This window comes from Saccopteryx leptura, chromosome 2, assembly GCF_036850995.1.
Source record: "Saccopteryx leptura isolate mSacLep1 chromosome 2, mSacLep1_pri_phased_curated, whole genome shotgun sequence".
NCBI classification, from domain to species: domain Eukaryota; kingdom Metazoa; phylum Chordata; class Mammalia; order Chiroptera; family Emballonuridae; genus Saccopteryx; species Saccopteryx leptura.
In genome coordinates, this window is record NC_089504.1 from 55,635,434 (window position 1) to 55,661,692 (window position 26,259).

Below are 26,259 nucleotides of genomic sequence, written 5' to 3' on the forward strand. Positions count from 1 at the left end.
TAATGGGAGCATGGAGAAGTATATGACCCTTTTAGGAAACTGCAAACAGTAAGGAACAGTTGAACAACAGGGTGTGAGAAGAAGGGGAGGAATGAGCTAATTTATAAGAGAACTTGTTTGCCAAGCTAAGTAATTTAGACTCTTAAACAAGAAAGGGATCTGACTGGATAAGATCCCAAGCAGCAATAAAAGACAGGAGTAGAGAGAAGTATAGAGATCAGTAAGAAAGTTGATATAGTAATCTAGAAACGATATACTAAAACATTAAATTTGGCTGTGGCTGTGAGGATAGAAAAATGGGCACAGACATGGGGAGACAATAAAGATAAAGAAATTATCTAGATTCAGTAAATGGTTAAAGAAAAGATGACTAGAATAAAGTTGGGACAAAGCCAAGTCTCTTGGGAAAAGTGACATTAAAGCCAGCTCATAAACTCCAGGGCACATTAAGACCCACCTGGAGAGTATATTAAAAATCAGATTTCCAGGCCCTATTCTCTGCGATTGTGATTCTGTAACTCAGGAACTTCTGTTGCACTGACCACAATTTAGGAACCTGTGGTTAGGAATGGGGAAATGCTCTGGAGCAAAAAAGAACTCAAGGCCTGACCTGTGGTGGCGCAGTGGGATAAAGCGTCGACCTGGAACACTGAGGTCGCCGGTTCGAAACCCTGGGCTTGCCTGGTCAAGGCACATATGGGAGTTGATGCTTCCTGCTCCTCCCCCTTCTCTCTCTTTCTGTCTCTCTCTCTCACTCCTCTCTCTCTAAAAAATCAATAAATAAAATATTAAAAAAAAAAAAAAGAACTCAAGAGGTTAGGCTTTTAGGATAACAGCCCCTCCCCCACCTACCTTCCCAACATAAACCTAATTGCACAAATCAAAAGAATATAATCCTTCAAAAGCTAGTCATGTAGACTTGAGTATCAATTTGGGTATCACGTACAGGAGAAGGAAATTACCAGGGTTATTTTTTTGTGTGATTCGAGGTCCATACATGTTAGAATCACCTATGAGGCTTGTTAGGAATGATGATTCCTGCCCTGACCAGGCAGCTCAGATGGTTAGAGCATTGTCCCGACATGCCAACATTGTGAGCTCAATCCCTCTTTGGGGCACATACAAGAATCAACCAATACCTGGTCTGTGGTAGTAAAGTGGATAAAGCATCAACCTGGAATGCTCAAGTTGCTGGTTCAAAACCCTGGGCTTGCCTGGTCAGAGCACATATGACAAGCAATCAATGAACAATTAAAGTGAAACAACCATGAGTTGATATTTCTTATTCTACCCACCACCTCTGTAAAATCAATATATAAAATCTTAAAAAAAAATCAACCAATGAATGCATAAATAAGTACAACAAATTGATGTTTCTCTTTCCTTTGCTCTTGCTATAAAATTAATAAATACTTTTTTTAAAATGAGAGGAGCGGAGATAGTGAGACAGACTCCCGCATGCGCCCCAACCAGGATCCACCCAGTTATCACCTTCTGAGTCCGATGTTTGAATCAACCAAGATATCCTTAATGCCGAAGGTTGACACTGGGACCAACCAAGCTATCCTAAGCACCCAGGTCAATGCTTGAACTAATCAAGCCACTATCTGAGAGAGGGGAAGAGAGAGAGAAGGGGGAAAGAGAAGGGGAGAGAAGCAAATGGTCACTTCTCCTGTGTGCCCGACTAAGAATTGAACCTAGGAGGTCCATACGTTGGGCCAAGCTCTATCCATTGAGCCACCAGCCAGGGCAATAAATAATTTATTTTAATTAAAATTATTTAAAGAATAAAAAGAATAATGATTCCTGGACTGAACCCAAGATCTACCAATTGAGAATTTCTGGCAAGTGAAATCTGCAATTTATACAAGCTTTCTAGATGATTCTTGAGCATACCAAAATTTAAGAACCATGACCTGAGACAGCTATTGCAAGCTGACATTTCTAGAGAGAAGAATACATTTCCTACCTCATCTCTGATACAGGGAGTACTATTATTAGGATGGTGGCATACTTTTCATTAGAAGGAAAGTTATGATTAGTTTAGTTGAAATACCATTGGTTAGTGTCATGAGAAATAATAAATAAAATGTATATAGTCGAGTTCTGCTCCATGGGGTTGGTACCTGCAAAGCAGCTCATCCACTATTAGTCACACAGCTGGTTCTCAGCTGATTAGCCTGGGTCACTCCCTCCCACTGACATGCCAACAGTAATCAAGGCTCAACACGGCATGTGCACCTAGGGGGCCTGCCTTGGGTGACCAGGGAAAGTGCATTACTGGGACCTACATAACACCTACTGCATAAGGTCATCTTACCAAGACTGGGAGACATAGCTATTTAAGGTGTCAGATGGGGCACCAGATTTATTGGGAGTGACACTTTGTAAATTAATAAATGTCTAATCACTTGCTTGTACATCTGAAGTTAATATAATACTATACATCAACTGTAATTGTAAATTAAAATTATTTTTAAAAAATGTTTACATAGCCTGGCCAGGCAGTGGCGCAGTGGATAGAGCGTCGGACTGGGATGCAGAGGACCCAGGTTCGAGACCCCGAGGTCGCCAGCTTGAGCGCGGGCTCATCTGGTTTGAGCAGAAGCCCACCAGCTTGAACCCAAGCTCGCTGGCTCCAGCAAGGGGCTACTCAGGTCTGCTGAAGGCCCGCGGTCGAGGCACATATGAGAAAGCAATCAATGAACAACTAAGGTGTTGCAACGCACAATGAAAAACTGATGATTGATGCTTCTCATCTCTCTCCGCTCCTGTCTGTCTGTCCCTGTCTATCCCTCTCTCTGACTCACTCTCTGTCTCTGTAAAAAAAAAAAAAAATGTTTACATAGTAAGCAGCTATGAAGATGTTTGCAGAGCATTGCATTATGGTTAACAGTATGAATTGGGGCACCAGTTTCAAATCACACTTCCATTTGGTAAACTTCTCTGTGCCTGTTGCCACATATAGTATATAAAGCAAGAATATCAATCTTCAGCCATAAGAAATGATGACATCAGATCATTTACAACAAAATGGTGGGATCTTGATAACATTATATGGAGTGAAATAAGTAAATCAGAAAAAACCAAGAACTGCATGATTCCATACATTGGTGGGACATAAAAACGAGACTAAGAGACATGGACAAGAGTGTGGTGGTTGAGGGGGGGAGGAAAGGAGGGAGAGAGGAAGGGGGAGGAGAGGGGCACAAAGAAAACTAGATAGAAGGTGACGGAGGACATTCTGACTTTGGGTGATGGGTATGCAACATAATGGAATGACAAGATAACCTGGACATGTTTTCTTTGAATATATGTACCCTGATTTATTGATGTCACCCTATTAAAATTAATAAAAATTTATTTATAAAAAAAGAAAAGAATATCAATCTTGGCAAACTGTATGCATCCAATAAATTTTCAATATTGTTTAAAATATTTATATAGTATCTTCTGCTTAAAATTAATATTCAGTTAACTATATCAGTTCTTCACAACTACCATGAGAGATAAATATTATTCCTTTTTTTTTTTTTTTCATTTTTCTGAAGCTGGAAACAGGGAGAGACAGTCAGACAGACTCCCGCATGCGCCCAACTGGGATCCACCGGGCACACCCACCATGGGGCGACGCTCTGCCCACCAGGGGGCGATGCTCTGCCCCTCCGGGGCGTCGCCATGTTGCGACCAGAGCCACTCTAGCGCCTGAGGCAGAGGCCACAGAGCCATCCCCAGCGCCAGGGCCATCTTTGCTCCAATGGAGCCTTGGCTGCGGGAGGAGAAGAGAGAGACAGAGAGAAAAGCGCGGGGGAGGGGTGGAGAAGCAAATGGGCACTTCTCCTGTGTGCCCTGGCAGGGAATTGAACCCGGGTCCTCCGCACGCTAGGCCGACGTTCTACTGCTGAGCCAACCGGCCAGGGCTATTATTCCTTTTTTACAGATGAAGAAACGAATCCAGACAAGTTTAATAATTTGCCTATGATAATACATCTACAAAGATATACAACCAGGGCTGAAGACCAAGCCCTTTGACTCCAAATTCCATTATTCTGCCCTATTCCATATTGCCTCAATTTTAGAAACTAAATCTCAGTCTGATTTCTAGTTTTACCACTGAGAGCATCACTTCTTTGGGAAGATTTGACTTTTGCATGCTAATTTAAGAAGCCTTTCTAAAATTTCGTATCAAAAGACATCACCCCAAAATGTAACTTCTCTTAATTTCTCACTCTGTAATTCCACAGTCCCTTAATTCAGACATGGTACACACTGTATAGAAACCATCTGTTTTCTATTCTCACTTCCTCATGGTCAAGGAAAATGAAATTTATATTAGCAATTTCTGGCCTTTATTCCTTTTCCTAGAATTTGGGCCAAATCTAAACACATGGAAAGTTGGAAAGTTATTTCTTCTTCACTCTTTCCTATGTTTTTAACCTTGCTTTAGTTTTGAGATTAAATGTCAGACTAAATCTCAATTACCTAGGAAACCTAAAATTAGAAACATTCTGGGAAATCTGGATAGTTTCTAGATCAGTTATTTTCAACTTTTGTTTCTGCCTCCACTGTTCACATTCCCATGTTGCTCTTATCAAATATAGATAAGAGTATATACCTTAATTAACAGGAGAGTAATAAGTATCTTGGGGGAAGGACAGGGTATAGACAAGAGTATATCTTAGTTAACGAGAATAATAAGTATCTTGGGGAAGGACAAGGAAGAGAGATCCTAATACATTCTCTCTCAACAGAGGATATCTATACTAAAACTAAAGAAGATAGAGGTAAATAATGTGTTTCTATTGGCTCAAGCCATCTTCTATTATACTTGTCTTTAACTCCTTGTTTGGTTGTTTACATTTCCTGTTCAATGTTCTTGCTTACTCATGTTCTTGATTGATTTCACATACATGGGACACATCAGTACTTTGGCCAGGTGTGCAGACAAAAGCATGCATAGGAAAGAGACGTTTACATGGTTTAATACAAAACAGGTCCTTTTGGTTATAATTATAAAAATAAACCCCAAATTTTTTACACAGAGCACTATCATAAATCTATAAACTATATGCCTAATCCTTTATAAATATTTTCTCTGCTACTATTCTTAGAACATTCCTGTGGCTAGGGGCAGGCATAATTATCTTCATTTTCCAGATGAGAAACCTGAGGCTCAGAGAATTAAGAGATTTGCTTGAGGTCACACAATTAATCAGGAGCAGCAGAGGCAGAACCCATAAAAAGATGCCTTTTAGTTTAGGGTATTCTATTAAAGTGACAAGTAGAAAGTGTTACTTATTGCTCTCAAGGTTTTCTAAACGTTAAAAGAAAAAATCAGCCCACAATTTTGCAGAGTACATGTTTCAATTTATTCTTTGTTTTAACTTAAATTCTAACACTGGTACATTGTTTGCAAAGAGGGCCAAAGCTGCCAGCCTTTTCCTAAAGTAACCTGGTAGTATTATACATTATTTGTTTTAAAAGCACAAGACAACATTCCAAAGTAAGAAAAATTCATTTAAGAAAGAAAAATGTTTGCTAAGCAATGTTCTAAAAGAGGAGGATTTACTTTTCTATCATTTTCCTCAGAGATTTTTCAATATACGAAGACTTGAACAATATAAAGTAAGTGGTAAATAACATATGCTAACGATGTACAATTCAACCGGAATGCAAAAGCTCAAGCATCAACTGTGCACTGTGATGAGGCAACACGCATGTTTTTCTTAGCACTCATTAAGTTAGTCACATTTTGAGATCTTGTCTAACCCTAATGGTATGCCCCAAGTTAGTAATCTTAAAAGAGATAAACTACTGACAACTGCTTCACAATGTTAAACAAAAAAATATAATATTTTCATTTCCTCCTAAAAGCTTATTTAGGAATTTATGCATTTAACTCTTTCAAGCATAATAATTAGTAATTCCACAAACCAAATGATTTTACCTTTTTTTTTTTAATTTATTTATTTATTTTTTATAGAGGGGAGAGAGAGGGAGAGAGAGAGAGAGAGAGAGAGAGAGAGAGAGAGAGAGAGAGAAGGGCAGGGGGAGGAGCAGGAAGCATCAACTCCCATATGTGCCTTGACCAGGCAAGCCCAGGGTTTTGAACTGGTGACCTCAGGGTTCCAGGTTGACACTTTATCCACTGCGCCACCACAGGCCAGGCTGATTTTACCTTTTATAAAAATAATTTTATTTTTAAATTTACTGGTAATGCAAAACTATTTTAATTTAATTTCTAATTGACTTTGAGTTTTAAAATTTTATTTATTAATTTTAGAGAGAGGAAAGAAGAGAGATAGAAATACTGATCTTTTTCTACATGTGCCCTGCAACCTTTGCATATCAGGCGACACTCTAACCACCCAAGGTATCCAGCCAGGGCATAGTTTTACCCTTTAAAATAAATCAGTATTGCAAGTCATTCGATTGGTTGTTTACATTTCCTGTTCAATGTTCTTTTGCTTACTCGATTGAGGGGAGGCATATAAGAATAATTACCATACCAAAGCTAGTTAACTTCTTCAAAGATAGTTGCCTTGTTTTGGTCATATTAAAATGTCATAAATAACCTATGTATGCCGACAATTGATTCAGGAGTCAAGTCACATCAGGAAAAAAAAAATTAGGCTTCTGCCATCATGATTCATTTAACTTAGTATTCACATGTGATTTAACTTCAGTTGACAGCATTTTCTTATTCTTAAAAGAAAAACAAAGACCATTTTTCTAAATATTTTTATCTTAAAGAATAATTTGTTTTATTTATTGATTTTAGAGAGAGGAAAGGAGAAAGAGAGACATCCATTTGCTGTTCCACCCATCCATGCACTCATTGGTTGATTCCTGCATGTGCCCTGATGGGGGACGAACCTGCAAACTTCACTGAACAGGAAAGATGCTCCAATCAACTGAGCCACCCGGCCAGGGCCCAAAAATGTTTTTGACAAGACTATAAAAAGCTAAGGATACAATTAAGGTTTATTCTGAATGACAAATGCAAATCACCTATAAAATATTACTACATTTTATTTCTACAGATTATTTAAAAATCTGATTTTGTTCTCTAATGCTTATTTTATTCTATCATTCCTGTTTAAAGGAAAGTAAGTAATACTGGTATTTATTTTTATTCTAATTTGTAGACTTAATATAACTTACTCATGGTGAGAGAGTGACTCAGTAGTCACACCAAGAGCCTCAAGAGTCTACTCCTGACTCCATGCCTAGGACTCCTTCCATGTCAAACTATAAAATGTGTCATGGATTGGAATTAAATGCAGCACATATCATGGTTATCTCTCTGCTGTGTATAGTAACAATTTGAAAGGTATGAATTACTATGTACTCAGCACTACACTAGGCACTGCTCAAGGATTTGGAAGATTTATGATACATGGTCTCTTTCTCGCAGTGCTTACAATCTAGTTGGAGAGATGAAAGTAATGGGTATGAAGTAAATTTGAAGAGCCAGCAATATTTGCTAGAGTTTAAATGGTGATTAAAATAAGAGATTAACTGGCTGGCTTTTTCAAACTGGACTTTCAGAAGTATTTGGATTGAGAGGGAGTCCCCACAGGTTCAGGGGTGATTAGCAGGCTTACAGACTTACAAACTAGCTTTTCATTCAGCCCCAACCCAACAGAAAAAAGTAAGGGAGTCATGTATCTACCCGTTATGGCAAATTTGCAAAGGTGTCACAGAATAGGAAAGGCATTTTATGTTTTTAAAGCTCATTGTTAAATCTTAGGTAAGTGTGTTGTCAAAAGGTTTCCAATTAAAGTTTAAAGTGATACACAAGCTTAATTTAGAAAACAGCCACTCATCTCTCTTCATAATTTCCTTGTACCTCTCTCTTCCAGTCATATATTAAAACTAGAAATCAGGTTCATTCACAGAAGCAAGACAGATTGTGTACATTCACTCACATGGGTCACTGTGTTTTAGCCTTTCCTGAAATCTCTATGAATTCATAATAGAGAAAGAGTAAGATGATTTAGATAACCGCTTCTACAGAGAGGAGAAATTCCATGTTTTTAATGCTTGATTGTATGCGTGATACTGCAGTTCAACTTTTTACTTTACTAACTGAATTAAAAATACATTTCAAATCCTTCATTCAGCTATTTCAAATCAAAAGCCTTTTTTTCCTTATAAAAGGATCTAGGTAAAATTACTAACTTGCTCACTATTGCCTCTTGAACACTGGCCTTATCTCCCCAGCTAGACTATAAACAGCATGAAGGCCAGAACAAGGTCTTATTTTCATCTCCGTATTACCTATCACAGATACTAAGCAAATCTGCTCACAAAAATTAAGGGATATTTCAAAATGAATACAAAGCAATAAAATATCCCCTAATTTTTTTGAGCAGTATCATAGGCACTCAGACTTTAAAACTTTGATGATGATATTAATTTTTCTCCTCTTTGGCTTCTCCAGCACTCCAACAAGACAGGATTTTTAGCTTGTTTTATTTTTAATTCCCAGGTTTGGCTGAAATCTGGAACTGTGGGTAAAGATCTTGTCTTCCAAAAAATGTATCTATTCTATTTGACGATTCACATATAACAACAGCATTAGCTTTTGCTACCATATTATCAATGATTCTTTTTTTTTTTTTTTTTTTTTTTTACAGAGACAGAGAGAGAGTCACAGAGAAGGACAGATAGGGACAGACAGACAGGAATGGAAAGAGATGAGAAGCATCAATCAGTTTTTCGTTGCAACACCTCAGTTGCTCATTGATTGCTTTCTCATATGTGCCTTGACCACAGGCCTTCAGCAGACAGAGTAACCCCTTGCTCGAGCCAGCAACCTTGAGTCCAAGCTGGTGAGTTTTGCTCAAACCAGTTGAGCCCGCGCTCAAGCTGGCGACCTCGGAGTCTTGAACCTGGGTTCTTCTGCATCCCAGTCCAACGCTCTATCCACTGCACCACCCCCTAGTCAGGCTATCAATGATTTTTTAAAGTTAACTCAGATTTACTAGGTTCTTCATTCACCAGTGTTTCTTATACGACTTATTTTCTTATATGCGGGAGTACATCTCTAAATACAGGGGTGGACATAACTAGGTTTATAGTGAGTTGTATGGAAAAAGACATACAAGTTGTGATTACTACAATAGCTTTAACTCTTGTTTCGCATACTCACAACTGTAAGGCTACTTTTGCCCACCCCTGTATATACATATTTTTTGAACAAACTTTTAGTCTGGATGATTCTTTTGCCCCGATATCCGAGTCATAGCTTAACTCTGTTAAGAATTCTAAGTCAAAAATACTTCCTTTACAGCAGTGATCCCCAACCTTTTTTGGGCCACGGACCGGTTTAATGTCAGAAAATATTTTCACGGACCAGCCTTCAGGGTGGCACGGATAAATGCACAAAATAAAATTATGTGACCGGCATAAAAACTGTGGTATTTTTAAATATAATTGTCGAACTTACGAGACAAGCGTCAAGAGTGAGTCTTAGACGGATGTAACAGAGGGAATCTGGTCATTTAAAAAAAATAAAACATTGTTCAGACTTAAATATAAATAAAAAGGAAATAATGTAAGTTATTTATTCTTTCTCTGCGGACCAGTACCAGTCCACAGCCTGGGGGTTGGGGACCACTGCTTCACAGCACTTTGGAGAGGAGACCTTGCCCTATTTTTTATAAGTAGGAGATGAGAAGTCAGATGTCTACAACATTATAGTTGCTTTATGGCTAACCTCTTTTTTCCCTCTCTCTAAAAGCTGGCAGGAATTTCTATCATTGGAGTTCAAAATTTCACCATTTGTCTTGAACCCTTCTATCTGCAAGCGTAAGATTTTCTTCAACTTTGTGAAACTGGGCTTTTTTTTCTTTTCCTCTCATCATTTCTTCCGTGCCCTCCTTGCCTTCTAGACTTTCTTTAGACTTTCCTAGCCTAGTCTTCTATAACTCAAATTTCATTTCATCACTGTGGACTTTAGGTTTTAGATGAATCAATTGGCTTGATCTCCCAAATTATTTAGTCTCTATTCTTGTCCGTACTGCTTTTCAGCCATCCTATCAAGAGGTTTACTTTACATTTCTACAACCACAGTTGTAGTTTTTAAGAACTGTCACAGACTTCTTTTTTTAATAGCAGTCTATCCTTGTTTTATGGACATGGAAAGTTTTTTGAATGACTAAGGATGAATATTAATTACATTTTTTAAGTTCTCTTCTATGTCTTACATTACCTCTGTTAAATGGACATGGGAGGTAGGGTTTCCAGTCGGTCACACATCTCAGTCACAGTTTTCCTAAAAAGTTTAGTGCTTCTTAGCACTCTGTTAATATTTATAAGTGAGAGCCTAAATATGCACAACCCAGTGTGATAACCAGTATCCACATAAGCCTATTTAAATTGAAGTAAATCAAATAAAATTAAAATTCAGTGCCTTAGTTGCATGGGCCACGTGCTCAGTTGGTACATGTGGCTAGTGGCAACCATATAGCAATGAAATGCAATCTTTCCATCATCAAAGAAAATACTTCTGGATAGTACTGGTATAGAATAAGCAGTATTAAATATAAAGTGAAGCACTAAAGCAGAATAGAGAATTGCCACTGTTTTAAAAATGAGTTCAGCTATACAATGATCTGTATTTATCATTGAGGGCATTTCCCCACTTTAGAGAGTTGTTTCTTCTGACTTTATCTTGAGAGCAACTGTTAGATAACTGTCAATGAAAAGGATTTGTGGACAAGGCCCACCGAGGGTGAGGACGACAGAGACACAGAGACCCGACTCCAGAGACCAGGTTCAGTGACGCAGATCTGATTTATTCAGGAAGTAAGCTAGCTTATATACACAGGTTCAGCATATGGGGTGTTACAGTGTGTCCTTCACAGCCAATGGCTGAAAAGGTCAAGGAGCTGCCTGGTTGGCGCTGAGTTACTTCCTTACAGCAGGCGAGCTCCCTCCTGGGTGTGTCTAGGAGGGTTTCAGGTGCTGGAGTGTTCTCACAGCATTGCATCAGCCACAGCTGCTAGGAATACGCTCTGTGCTCTACCTACAGGATTGGTACAGATCTTGTTAATTCTGACACTGGCATTATACTAGAATTTTACTTGAAAAATCTTGACTTCCATCTGTATAGTATTACATATTCATAAACTGATCAGCTGTGTCAGTCTAATCCTATCTATTTTATGTCTTAAATTTACTTAATGTATTTTTCTACTTGTTCAGTTTTCTAATATTATAGTTGTATTTTTTCTTCTATCATTTCACTGAAATTTTGGGAAGACAGAAAGATAAATGCATGTTTTCAGTCAGCTGTTTTTAATTAGAAGCCTTCATAATATTTGACTTATTTTTCTTAATGGCTAAAGGAATGCCTTAATAAAGGTGTCCTAAGAAGACATACAAATGGCCAACAGGTATATGAAATGCTCATATTCACTATCCATTAGAGAAATGTTAATCAAAACTACAATAAGATACCACTTCACACCTGTTAGACTGGCTATTATCAGTAAGACAGGTAATAACAAGTGTTAGAGAGGCTGTGGAGAAAAAGAAACCCTCATTCACTGTTGGTGGGAATGTAAACTGGTACAGCCATTATAGATGAAAGCATGGTGGTTCCTCAAAAAATTAGGAATAGAACTACCATATGACCCAGCAATCCCTCTACTGGGTATCCACCCCCATAACTCAAAAACACTGATACATAAAGATACACGCATCCCCATACTCATTGCAGCATTATTCACAGTGACCAAGACATGGAAACTTGTGGGCAGAGGGCTGGAGCGACCTGTCCTCTGCTTACTCCCTTCACAACTGTTTGTCTTGTCACACTAAATAAATAATATTTGACTTGGTAAAAAAAAAAAAAAAAAAGACATGGAAACAACCAAAGTGTCCTTCGATAGAGGGTTGGATAAAGAAGATGTGGTACATAGATACAATAGAATACTACTCAGCCATAAGAAATGATGACATATTGTCATTTATAACAACATGGATGGAACTTGAGAACATTATACTAGTGAAATAAGTAAATCAGAAAAAGCTAAGAACTTTATCATTTTACACATAGGTGGGATAATAAAACTAAGACTTGTGGACATAGATAAAAGTGATGTGGTTAGCAGGGGCAGGGAAATATTGGGGAGGAAATGGGGGGAAGGCAGTAAAGAGGAACAAATATATGGTGTCAAAAATGATTTGACTTTGGGTGATGGGTATACAACATAATCAAGAGTTCAAATGCTATAAAAAATGTTTACCTGAAACCTATGTCCTTTTTTTTTTTTTTGTATTTTTCTGAAGCTGGAAACGGGGAGAGACAGTCAGACAGACTCCCGCATGCGCCCAACCGGGATCCACCTGGCATGCCCACCACGGGCGACGCTCTGCCAACCAGGGGGCGATGCTCTGCCCCTCCGGGGCGTCGCTCCGCCACGACCAGAGCCACTCCAGCGCCTGGGGCAGAGGCCAAGGAGCCATCCCCAGCGCCCGGGCCATCTTTGCTCCAATGGAGCCTTGGCTGCGGGAGGGGAAGAGAGAGACAGAGAGGAAGGAGAGGGGGGGTGGAGAAGCAATTGGGTGCTTCTCCTATGTGCCCTGGCCGGGAATCGAACCTGGGTCCCCCGCACGCCAGGCCGACGCTCTACTGCTGAGCCAACCGGCCAGGGCCAACCTATGTACTTTTGTGTGTGTGTGTGTGACATAGAGACAGAGAGAGGGACAGATAGGGACAGACAGACAGGAAAGGAGAGATGAGAAGCCATCAGTTCTTTGTTGTGGCACTTCAGTTGTTCATCAATTGCCTCCTCATATGTGCCTTGATTGGCGGGCTACAGCAGAGTGAGTGACCCCTTGCTCAAGTCAGCAATCTTGGGCTCAAGCCAGCGACCATGGGGTCATGTCTATGATCCCACGCTCAAGCCAGTGACCCCGTGCTCAATCTGGTGAATCTGTGCTCAAGCCGGCAACCTCAGGGTTTCAACCCTGGTCCTCCGCATCCCAGTCCAATGCTCTATTCACTGTGCCACCACCTGGCCATGTGAAACCTATGAACTTTAATTGATCAATGTAACCCCGTTAAATTTAATTTTCTAAATAAAATTTAAATAAATAAATAAAGGTGCCCTTAGAGAAGCCTTAAGATTAGAGTTAATTGCCACTGTGAACTAGGGAGTTTCTTAATTTAAATTTACCAAGGAACAGCTGACCTGAAAATTATCATATGAGTATCAAAGAACTGCTATAATTCCAAAATAAAGAGTTTAAGTTAAAGCAACAGCATCACATATGTAAAAGCAACAGTATTTTAATATAGATTGATTGATAATAATTTATTCCATATGACTACTTTAACTTTATTAAAAACTTGATTGAGAATTATGTACTCTAATCTTTCCAATTTACAGAAAACATGATATCAAATTACTACAATGCCTTATGATAAAGGCTAACAATGTTATATAGAACATTCACAAATACAATGTTTTGCCTTTCAAAAAATTTTGTAAGGACAAAAACAAGTGATAGTCGGAGGGCGCTAAGTCCAGAGAATATGGTGGATGCAACAGAATTTCCCAGCCTAGTTCTGCAATTTTTTGACGAGTCCCCAAAGCAGCACATGGCCTGGCATTATCATGATGCAGTATGATGTTCTTCCTATTGAACATCGCTGGCCTCTTTTCTTGGACTGCTGTCTTTAAATTATCCAGTTGCTGACAATACTTCTCCTAATTGAGCTTTTCGTTCGGTTTTAAAAGCTCATAATGTATTGGTCCTCGAATGTCCCCCCATATACACAACATTCTCTTATTCAGAGTCAAATGTGGTTTAGAGGTGGAAGGGCTAGGTTTTCTGGGTTCACAATATGCCCTTTTCCTTATGATGTTTTTGTAGGTAATCCACTTTTCATCCCCAGTTATCATCCTGTTCAAGAAGGGCTTGATTTTGTTCCGAGCAAGCAGAGATGTGCATATGATGACTCGATCATCCAAATTCTTCTGACTTAATTCATATGGCACCCATCTTGAATATTTCCACACCAATCCTATCCTCCGAATATGGTCTGAAATGGTTTGCTGAGCTGAATTAAGCCTTTCTGCGATCTCCGATGTTGTCAGAAAAGGATCTTGCTCCAACATGGTCTTAACAACATAATCATCGATCAAAGATGGTCGCCCAGAACGTGGCTTATCAGAAAGGTCGAAATCACCTGTTTCGAATTTTTCGAACCATCTTCTGCATGTCCTATCAGAAACTGTACCTTCACCAAACACTTTCAATAAATTTCTACATGCTTCTGTAGCATTTCTTCCTTGTTGAAATTCGTATCAAATACAGTGGCGTAAATGAACTTTATCAGTAGCCATGGGAATACACTATGGCTTCACACATAAGACTAATGTGAATCAACTTTGTTTTAATTAATTTGCTACGTCAGTATGTATACATTAAGTGATAAAAATAGAGAAGCACACATGCGCCAAATAAACATGTGCTTACGTGTCGAAACTTGTGACAGATACTGACAGAACTTTCCGGTAGACCTGATATATACCATGATGTGAAATATATGACTCAAATTGATGACTTCAGTGACATAAGTAATTTCAAAATAAACAAGCCAGCCACTGGTAAGAGAAGGCTAAGTATTTTGTAACATATAAATCTTCAGAGGACAAAAAAACATGTAAAATAATTCCTAGTTTAGCTTGGTATTTCATATCCATGATGTTGTAAATGGTCTATATCACCAAATGACCTTCAAAACCAGATGTGATTAATATAAAGTTACATTAGAATTCTACAGCTGATAGAATAAATTCATTGGAAATTATTATACATACATAGCTCCATCACCTACAATAATACTTCCTTGTTAATGGCACAGATTCTGTCAAGGCAAAAACAAGCAAAAAGGAAAACAAAACAAAAACAAAAATACAACTTAGCTCCCCCCAAAATAATCTGATTATATTAATTTTAGAATGTAGACTGTAAACCCAAATATTCCAACAAGAAATAAATTTGATAAACTAGCCAAGAAAATATCCACCATAAAGTTCTGAAAATGTCACTCAATCTCATGAATAAACAGATTAATTGGAAGACAATTAAGATTGAGGTTGAAATAATCAGCTCCAAAGCTATGGGGAAGTTAAATTTACTCCTAATATTTTTAGAAGCCAAATATCCTACAGGTACCAAATTAATCACTGTTGGGAAATCAAAACAATTTCTTTCAGTTAAATAAGTATTACATAAAGCATTAGGATGCTTCTTGCCATTGATTAACATCTTTTCTGAAAAGGAAAAACTTGTATTGCTTTTCCTTTGCCCTCAAAACCCGTGCCTTTAAAATTACTTTAAAATACTTCATATTCATCAAGATAATGTTATATTTGAGAAAGAGAGTGGTAGGACTAGGTAGAGCCAGTGACATTTTCTTGATCTGCATATTGGTTACATGACTGTCCACTTTGTGAAATTCACTGAATTCTATTTTGATTTTTGCACTTTTCTCTGTGTTTGTATGTTATAATTCAACAAAAGATTATCAAATGAAAATGTTTCATATTTACCTTTTTTTCCCCACTTTTTGAAGTAGGTACTAGTCTAAAATTCCTGAATGAAGGTTTTATCATCTCAGTGCTTGAGACTCAATAAGAAAGGCAATTAACATAGATCAGTAATCTATTATACAAAGGCAATAAGAACTATCCGATTTCCATTCCTTCAACCCTACATATTCACAGGACAGAACTGCTGCTACAGGTGCTTCTTACTCTCCATGAGTAATTTAAAAATGCTTGAATCTCTGTCCTCTAAGAGATAGATGATATTTATGTATGTATAAAATATATGTGAGGGAAAGAAGCCAAGACATATATACTAATAATTAATATGACATGCACCATATGTGTGGTGAGGGCAATAAATGCCACAGGGAAGGAGAGATGCATTCCAACAGGATTCATCAAGAAAGTCATTAACTGAAGGAGTAGCATGTGATCATGATGAACATCTTAGTTAAGATGAAGGAATAGGCCCTGGCCGGTTGGCTCAGCGGTAGAGCGTCGGCCTAGCGTGTAGAGGACCCAGGTTCGATTCCCGGCCAGGGCACATAGGAGAAGCGCCCATTTGCTTCTCCACCCCTCCGCCGCGCTTTCCTCTCTATCTCTCTTCCCCTCCCGCAGCCGAGGCTCCATTGGAGCAAAGATGGCCCGGGCGCTGGGGATGGCTCTGTGGCCTCTGCCTCAGGCGCTAGAGTGGCTCTGGTCGCAATATGGCGACGCCCAGGATGGGCAGAGCATCGCCCCCTGGTGGGCAGAGCGTCGCCCCTGGTGGGCGTGCCGGGTGGATCCCGGTCGGGCGCATGCGGGAGTCTGTCTGACTGTCTCTCCCTGTTTCCAGCTTCTGAAAAATGGAAAAAAAAAAAAAAAAAAAGATGAAGGAATAGGCCTTGGCTGATTGGCTCAGTGGTAGAGCGTCAACCTGGCATGTGGAAGTCCAGGGTTCAATTACCGGTCAGGACACACAGGAGAGGCAACCATCTGCTTCTCTTCCCCCCCCCCCCTTCTCTCACTCTCTCTCTCTCTTCCCTTCCCACAGCCATAGTTTGATTGGTTCGAATGCATTGGCCTGGGGCACAGAGGTTGGCTTCATGGAGCCTCCACCTCAGGAACTAAAAGTAGCTCAGTTGCAGACATCGGCCCCAAATGGGCAGAGCATCAGCCCCAGACATGGGTTGCCAGGTGGATCACGGTCGGGGTGCATGCAGAAGTCTATCTATCTCCTCTCCTCTCACTTAAGATTTTTTTTTTTTTTTTGTATTTTTCTGAAGCTGGAAACGGGGAGAGACAGTCAGACAGACTCCCGCATGCGCCCGACCGGGATCCACCCAGCACACCCACCAGGGGCGATGCTCTGCCAACCAGGGGGCGATGCTCTGCCCCTCCGGGGTGTCGCTCTGCCGTGACCAGAGCCGCTCTAGCGCCTGGGGCAGAGGCCAAGGAGCCATCCCCAGCGCCAGGGCCACCTTTGCTCCAATGGAGCCTTGGCTGCGGGAGGGAAAGAGAGAGACAGAGAGGAGGGAGGGGGGGGTGGAGAAGCAAATGGGCGCTTCTCCTATGTGCCCTAGCCAGGAATCGAACCCGGGTCCCCCGCACGCCAGGCCGACGCTCTACCGCTGAGCCAACCGGCCAGGGCTCACTTAAGATTTTTTTAAATTTATTCATTTTAGAGAGAAGAGTGTGGGGGGCGGAAGGGAGCAGAGCAGGAAGTATCAACTCCCATAAGCGCCTTGATCAGGGAAGGCCAGGATTTTCAACCGGCGACCTCAGCATTCAAGGTCAACGCTTTATCCACTGCACCACCACAGGTCAGGCTCACATAACATTAAAAAAAAAGGATAAAGGAACGAACTAGCATTTACAGACTACTTAATACCAGATACCGTGTAAGCATTTTCATGAACCTTACTTAACTCTTAACAATACAGCTAAACCCACTAAGGCCCTGACAGGTTAAGAAATTTGTTGAAGATCATATGTCCGGTAAATAGCAGAGAATTTGACCTAAAAATTTTGATTCCAAGATCAATGTTTTTCTACCATACCATATTACCACGGTCTTAAACAAGAGCTTGATACCTTTAGCCAAAAATCCAAAAACATCTGAAATCTGACAACTAACAAGGAATTTTCCTATCTAATGCATACACTTCAAAATATTTTTATTCTTCAGAGAAACTTTACCAAAACCAAAATAAAACAGACTACACCTACTTATAAGAATAATGACCTAAAATGACAATACTGGAAATTTAATTCACAGCTTAAAAGCAATCCATTCTGCTATCCTTTTTGGCAGAAAGGTTTTAGTCAACCACACCCTTCTAACCAGAGAGCCTATTACCTAAGAGAAGCTTTCAGTCTAATGCTTTTGCCATCATATAAGGTAATATGTTCATTTTGGAAATAAGCATAAATAACTATTTTTTTTTGTTTTTTGTTTTTTTTGTATCATGTTCCTTCTTATATGTATCAAAACTCATACTGCACCATGAGTTCTGGGTTGCAAAAGAGGATTTATTTTTTGCACCTGTGTGTAGTCTTTGCCCACAAATCAAACAAAGACAAACACAGGTGCTATAAATAACTATTTATAATCTTGTTTTGGAAAAAACCTTCAGACTTTTAGCCTTTTCTGACCTTTTCTCTTTTTAAAAAAATTTTTTATTGATTGATTGATTTTAGAGAGAGAGAGGAAGGGAGAGACAGAATCATGAATATACTCCTGCCTGTGCCCTGACCAGTGATCGGACCAGCAACCTCTGCACTTCTGGATGATGCTCTAACCCAGTGGTCCCCAAACTTTTTTGGGCCACGGACCGGTTTAACGTCAGAAAATATTTTCACGGATCCGACTTTAGGGTGGGACGGATAAATGTATCACGTGACCGAGGCAAGCGTCAAGAGTGAGTTTTAGACGATGTAACAGAGGGAATCTGGTCATTTTTTAAAAATAAAACATCATTCAGACTTAAATATAAATAAACGGAAATAATGTAAGTTATTTATTCTTTCTCTGTGGACCAGTACCGATTCGCGGCCTGGGAGTTGGGGACCACTGCTCTAACCAACTGAGTTATCTGGCCAAGGCTCTTTTCTCTTTCTTTTATAAAATAACTTTTATACATTCGTTCAAATACTACTGAGGAGACTACAATGTGTCACAAAATTTTCCCTCAGAAATGAATAAAAGAAAAGACTCAGTTTCAAAAGATTCCCCAGTGCAACAATTATACCTTATTCTTTTCATTTTGTTTTGTTTTCAAATTAAACTCCTTTAACTTCCTGACCCACAACCTACAAACTCATCAGCACTTTATCCCATTCATCTGATTCCGTTCAACTTCTCCTTAATCCTTTCATCCCCAAACTGTACTGTCTCCTTGAGGATAATACTATATCAATTATTCCCTCAGTGCCTTTATTTCTGAATTATTGTTGTACTGACCTTTGTGACATGTTATAATTATTTATTTACTTTACTGAATCACCAACTACTTATATAAAGCTCCTATGTACTAACTACTTATCTAGGTTTTGAGAATGTAAAGAAAATCTTTGCCTTCACAGAAGTTATATTCTATGATGGGCTATAAATAAGACAAACAATATGACAAAAAGTAATGAAGTTATGAAAGTTAAAATAACAACTTCTATTTTGATAAAACACAGAATGTGAGAAAAGGCCAAGAATCAAGGGAGATTCTTATATTTTCACTTTGAGAAACTGGGTAAATGGTGTAGTTGGTTAGAGCTGGAGAACACTAGAGGAAAGGTTTGTGAGAGAAAAATGAAGAGTTCTTTCTTTGCCATGTTAAGCTTAAGATGCTCTAAAAAAATTATAGGTTGTGAATAGCTTTCTTTTTTTTTAATTTTATGTATTGATTTTTCCAGACATGGCGGTGAGGGGCAGCGAGAAGTATCAATTCATAGTTGCTTCACTTTAGTTGTTCATTGGTTGCTTATACGTGCCTTGACGGGCAAGCCCAGGGTTTCGAACCAGCAACCTCAACGTTCCAGTTCGACTCTCTAGCCACTGCGCCACCACAGGCCAGTATTAAGATGCCTTTTGGATACTCAAGAATGATGTCAAGTAGGTAGTTAACTGCAGTTCAGAAGCGAGGTAGCCTTGAGTTACAGATCTCAAAGGCAGTGGTGGGATTCAGCCGATTCAGCAGAACTGATAACAAATTTTTTGTTGAGTTTGGGGAACTGGTTGTTAAAATGGCATTTATAATCAGGATTCTCTCTAAGGTGGGCACCTGGGCAGCCGCTCAATGTAGAAATCATAAATTTACATTCCTTACTTTTTTTTATTTTTTAGATTTATTTATTATTGATTTGAGAGGCAGAGAAAAAAAAGGGGATACAAGCAGGAATCATCAATTCACTCATAATAGTTGCTTCTCATATGTGCCTTGACTGGGTGAGCCCAAGGTTTTGAATTGGCGACCTCAGTATTACAGGCCAACACTTTATCCACTGTGACACCACAGGTCAGGCTCTTTTTTTTTTTAATAAATAAATTTTTATTAATGTTAATGGGGTGACATCAATAAATCAGGGTACATATATTCAAAGAAAACATGTCCAGGTTATCTTGTCATTCAGTTATGTTGCACACCCATCACCCAAAGTCAGATTGTCCTCCGTCACCCTCTATCTAGTTTTCTTTGTGCCCCTCCCCCTCCCCCTCCCCCCTTCTCTCCCACGCCCCCTCCTCCCCCCCCCACCCCTGGTAACCACCACACTCTTGTCCATGTCTCTTAGTCTCATTTTTATGTCACACCAATGTATGGAATCATGTAGTTCTTGGTTTTTTCTGATATACTTATTTCACTCTGTATAATGTTATCAAGATCCCACCATGTTGTTGTAAATGATCTTATCTCATCATTTCTATGGCTGAGTAGTATTCCATAGTGTATATGTGCCACATTTTCTTTATCCAGTCTTCTATTGAAGGGCTTTTTGGTTGTTTCCATGTCTTGGCCACTGTGAACAATGCTGCAATGAACATGGGGCTACATGTGTCTTTACGTATCCCTGTTTCTGAGTTTTGGGGGTATATACCCGGTAGAGGGATTGCTGGGTCATATATACCTCACACCAAAACCTGGCAAAGACAGCACAAAAAAAGAAAACTACAGACCAATATCTCTAATGAATACAGATGCTAAAATACTAAACAAAATACTGGCAAATCAAATACAACAACATATTTAAAAAATAATACATCATGATCAAGTGGGATTCATCCCAGAATCTCAAGGATGGTTCAACATACATAAAACGGTTAACGTAATACACCATATCAATAAAACAAAGAACAAAAACCACATGATCTTATCAATAGATGCAGAAAAGGCATTCGATAAAATACAACACAACTTTATGTTTAAGACACTCAACAAAATGGGTATAGAAAGAAAATATCTCAACATGATAGAGGCCATATATGATAAACCATCAGCCAACATCATATTAAATGGCATAAAACTGAGGACTTTCCACCTTAAATCAGAAACAAGACAGGTTGTCCACTCTCTCCACTCTTATTTAACGTGGTACTAGAAGTTCTGGCCAGAGCAATCAGACAAGAGAAAGAAATAAAAGGCATCCATATCGGAAAAGAAGAAGTAAAGGTATCATTTTTTGCAGATGATATGATCCTATACATCGAAAACCCCAAAGACTCCACAAAAAGATTACTAGAAACAATAAACCAATACAGTAAGGTCACAGGATACAAAATTAATATACAAAAGTCCACAGCCTTTCTATATGCCAACAATGAAATATTAGAAAACGAACTCAAAAAAATAATCCCCTTCACGATTGCAACAAAAAAAAATAAAATACCTAGGAATAAACATAACAAAGACTGTAAAGAACCTATATAACGAAAACTACAAAGCATTGTTAAGGGAAATCGAAAAAGATACAATGAGATGGGAAAATATTCCTTGTTCTTGGATAAAAAGAATAAATATAATCAAGATGGCCATATTATCCAAAGCAATTTATAAATTTAATGCAATTCCCATCAAAATTCCTATGACATTTTTTACAGAAATGGAACAAAAAATCATCAGATTTATATGAAACTATAAAAAACCTGAATAGCCAAAGCAATCCTTAGGAAAAAGAATGAAGCTGGGGGCATTACAATACCTAACTTCAAACTATATTATAGGCTTCTCTTTTTTAAGTTCAGCTGCACAACAGCGTATTCTAAGCTCCCGTAGTAATGTTCATTCCATCCATAGGTGAAAAAAAACTAGACAGAGCTATGCTTGTAATGTTTATTTATTCATTTAATAAAACTCATTATACCTCTGATGAAATACTACATTTTAATTTCCTTGTGTTTGTTACGTCAGTAAACAAACATATAATGTAAAGAGAAAAAGTGTCAAATATCCAAGGGTGACAACCTATCATTTCTTTCAGCTCTGTGTTATGCCCAAAATTCCCCCGAGATATTAGGAGTGTGTTGGTGTTCCCCAAACGGTGGAACCAATAGAAGGCTAGGACACAATGAAATATAGATTTCAAGGGTTATGTTATTGCCCATTTTAGAAGCCATCGAAGAATACTCATAACTATCCTGTGACAGCCAGGTTTGTCGTACACATTATTCAATTATATTTAATCTGTATAGCCTATGCCATTTATGAATTTAGCCTAGAAATTTTCATTTAGTATTGATAAAATGAAGAAAATGTATGTTCTGACTGATGTTATCAGCACTATAAGCACAGTGCTTTGTTTATAAAAGTTTATGATATGATCACATGTGGACAAAATGTTCTCCTGAGAGTTTGAAGACAGACATCTTAGAGCAAGCAATGTAATAATTTTTAATTTTCAGAAATCACTACATCAAACAGAGGACACTGAACAAGTAAAATCTTTGCTTTCTAAGATCAATTCGGTCGATGTACCTGAGATTACAGGTCATAGACTGGGTAAACTAGCTGCAAACAAAACACGTCCCATAAAGGTCGAGATGAAATGTCCTGAAGATGCACTGCACATTCAAGGCATTGTTAACAAAAGCACCAAAATGTTAGGTTTTGGTTATCACTTCACAAAGGATTTTTGTAACATTAATGTGCTAAGAATCTTGTATTATACTTTGGTTCAATTACCTTGGAATTTAACAAATTTTGAAACCCATATTACAAAAATCTACAAAATAGCATCGAAAGAGTACAACAAAAGTTCTTAAAATCAGTATCCTATAAATGTGGCCATGTTACTTATGATGTACGTTATGATGATGTTATGGAAGCACTTAACCTAACAACATTACTGTACAGGAGGAGGGTCATTGACTTAAATTTCATATACACTTTGTAATCATCTTGTTGAGTGTCCTGCTCTCTTTGACCCTGTGTTTCAATGCTCCTAAAGTCACAACAGAAAGCAAGATTTTTAATGTTTTTGTAGAAGAAACTATGCTTATTTTAGTGCCATAAAGAGGATGAGAGAATATAATGAACTGAAAATATAATTTTTCATTATGCAGCTTTTATAATATTTGTTATTACTTTGCTATTATCTATGTAATGTCTTAATAATTTGTACTTTTATTGCCTATATTTAAATTTAATTCCTACTGTGATTCAATGTATGTGTTGCCATGTAACTTCCATTGTTGGTACTTTATATTTTTCTATTTTTTTCCATGCTCTGGAAAAAAAAATTTTTTGTGCCCTTATATCATATCAGGGGTAGTCAACCTTTTTATACCTACCGCCCACTTTTTTTTTTTTCTTTTGTATTTTTCTGAAGTTGGAAATGGGGAGGCAGTCAGACAGACTCCCGAATGCGCCCGACCGGGATCCACCCGGCACGCCCACCAGGGGGCGATGCTCTGCCCATCTGGGGCGTCGCTCTGCTGCAACCAGAACCATTCTAGCACCTGAGGCAGAGGCCACAGAGCCATCCTCAGTGACCAGGCCAACTTTGCTCCAATGGAGCCTTGGCTGCGGGAGGGGAAGAGAGAGACAGAGAGGAAGGAGAGGGGGAGGGGTGGAGAAGCAGATGGGTGCTTCTCTTGTGTGCCCTGGCCGGGAATCGAACCCGGGACCCCCACACGCCAGGCCGACACTCTACCACTGAGCCAACCGGCCAGGGCCCCTACCGCCCACTTTTGTATCTCTGTAAGTAGTAAAATTTTCTAACCACCCACTGGTTCCACAGTAATGGTGATTTATAAAGTAGGAAAGTAACTTTATAAAATTTATAAAGCAGAGTTACAGAAAGTTAAAGCATATAATAATAATTACTTACCAAGTACTTTATGTCGGATATTTGCTAAGTTTGGCAGAACAAATCTTTATAAAACAACTTACTATAGTTAAATCTATCTTTTTATTTATACTTTGGTTGCTCCACTACCGCCCACCATGAAAGCTGGAACGCCTACTAGTGGGCAGTAGGGACCAGGTTGACTACCACTGCCTTATATAGTTGTCCTTTATTCTTGAAATACCTTATTTCTAAATACTGATACTGATGTAGTTTATATATATTGTTTGAATCATGATATTTTTTTCTACTTGAGCAATACCACCTTATTTTTGTGATATTTTTGTCTTGTCCCAGCTATTGGCTTATCCTTTACAATTTTTCCTTTTTCTTTCATTTCTAATTATTCCCTACTCTTGATTCTATAATTTCCTCTGCTGATTGCAGTAATATGTTATAAAACTTTGCATTCTTTATTACATGTCTTTGCTTGGTTATTGATGCACTCACTTTTCAATAATATTTTGTACAATATCTTATCATCTTTGATAAAGAGAATTAATGTCTAGTAATAAAAATTATTATATTAAAATAAAACATTTAAAATTTTTTGTGCAGTAGCCCTTAAAGGATGAAAAATCAACCGAGTTTGACAGATTTTTTTCAATAAGTAACCAAAATAGGAATCTGTTATATCAGAATTGGCCTTGGATAGAACAAAACAGTTAAAAGCACAACTACTCCAACTTGAAGAAAGCAGCACATCAATTATTGAAATAAAAAACGATAACAACTTGCCCTGGCCTGTTGACTCAGTGGTAGAGCGTAGATATCTAGGTTCGACTCCCAGTCAGGACACGCAGGAGACGTGCCCATCTGCTTCTCCACCCCACCCTTCACTTCTCTCTCTCTCTCTCTCTCTCTCTCTCTCTCTCTCACACTCTCTCACTCTCTTCTCTTCCCCTCCTGCAGCCAAGGTTTGATTAAAGCAAGTTGGCCCCTGGGCAATGAGGATGGCTCCATAGCCTCCATCTGAGGTGCTAAAAAAATGGCTCCCATTGCAACAGAGCAAGGGCCCCAGATGGGCAAAGCATCGCCCCCTAATGGGCTTTCAGGGTGGATCCCAGTGGGGGCTCATGTGGGAGTCTGTCTCTGCCTTCTCTCCTCTCACTGAATAAAATAAAAAGAAAGAAAGAAGGAAGGGAGGGAGGGAGGGAGACAAAAACAGAAGCAACTCCAAAATTGAATACTGTATGGTCTTCCTGAATGCTAGACAGTGCAACAACATAACAATTTTAAAGAAATATATGAAGGACTAGTAATTTCTAACAAAAAGTTAGGTTGGGAGTATTATGCAAAAGATAACTTCATAAAAGAGAAAAGTGTTCATGTGTCAAAAGAATGGAAATGTTTTCAGATTGAGGCATCAGGGCAAAATAGAGAGGTACAACAAGCTTCTCTAAGGAAAGAAATGAAAGAACATTTTTCATCAAAAGCTCATAATATTTGTAAAGAGAACTTTAAAAATATGAGCAGGATTCAATAGCAAAAGTAACAGATACAATGAATAAAAAATATCATATTTAAGTACTAATTGTAGAGTATTTAATACAGTTTACAACCTGGCAAAAGAATGTAAACCATTTTTAGACGTAGAAGATAGGCTAGAAGTACAAATTAAAAATTGATTAGATATGGGAATATGACTACATTCAAGTAAAATTGTGAAAGTAATTGATTTCACTGCAAAGGAAATTTAAAAATATATTTACTAAAATTATTGAAAATAATCTGAAAGTGTCTTATTGACAAAGCTTCAATGATATCTTGCAAACCAGTTATTACACTTTTCTTAAAAGTTGAGGATTCAGTTACATACCAACAATTTTCATTGAGCTAGTTGAACTGGAAAAACAAGATGCAGAGACAATATGTTCTTCAGTTATGGAAAATTTAAATAATGTTGGGCTTACTAAGAACTATACCTAGAAAAAAATTTAATAGGATCTTTCTCTGATTGTGCCAGTGTTGTGCTTGGGAAAAAATCTGGAGTGAGTACCAGGATAGCAAAAGAGTTTCCAAACATAATAACATGGCACTGTTTAAACCATCACCTCCATCTTGTTTTAGATGATTTGATAAAGGAAATAAAGCAAGTAAATCATTTAAAAATAGTTATTGATAAGATATATACTATTTTTCATCAATTTAATAAGAACCAAATTGAACTTACCAATATATCCGAAACACTTGGAATTGAAATTATAAAGATTAGTCGAGTTTTGGGACCAAGATGGGCTGCCTGTAGTTTAAGCTCAACACTAGCTGTGTGACATGCTTATCCAGTGCCACATCACTATTTTTATTCAAAGAAAAAGTATTTAGGCCCTGAGAATCAGCAGAACCTGTGGGATCTTATTCAGAATTGACA

The 26,259-nt window shown here is 38.4% G+C and overlaps 1 protein-coding gene and 1 non-coding gene across 2 annotated transcripts in view; both read right to left on the minus strand.

The window, feature by feature from the left end:
- C2H9orf85 (chromosome 2 C9orf85 homolog) overlaps positions 1-26,259 on the minus strand; it is a 95,766-nt gene that overhangs the window by 59,721 nt on the left and 9,786 nt on the right. The gene's annotated exons all lie outside the window — the stretch shown is intronic.
- On the minus strand, positions 18,022-18,148 carry LOC136396159 (small nucleolar RNA SNORA40). The gene has a single exon (XR_010749566.1). It is a non-coding gene; the product is annotated as a small nucleolar RNA SNORA40 (small nucleolar RNA).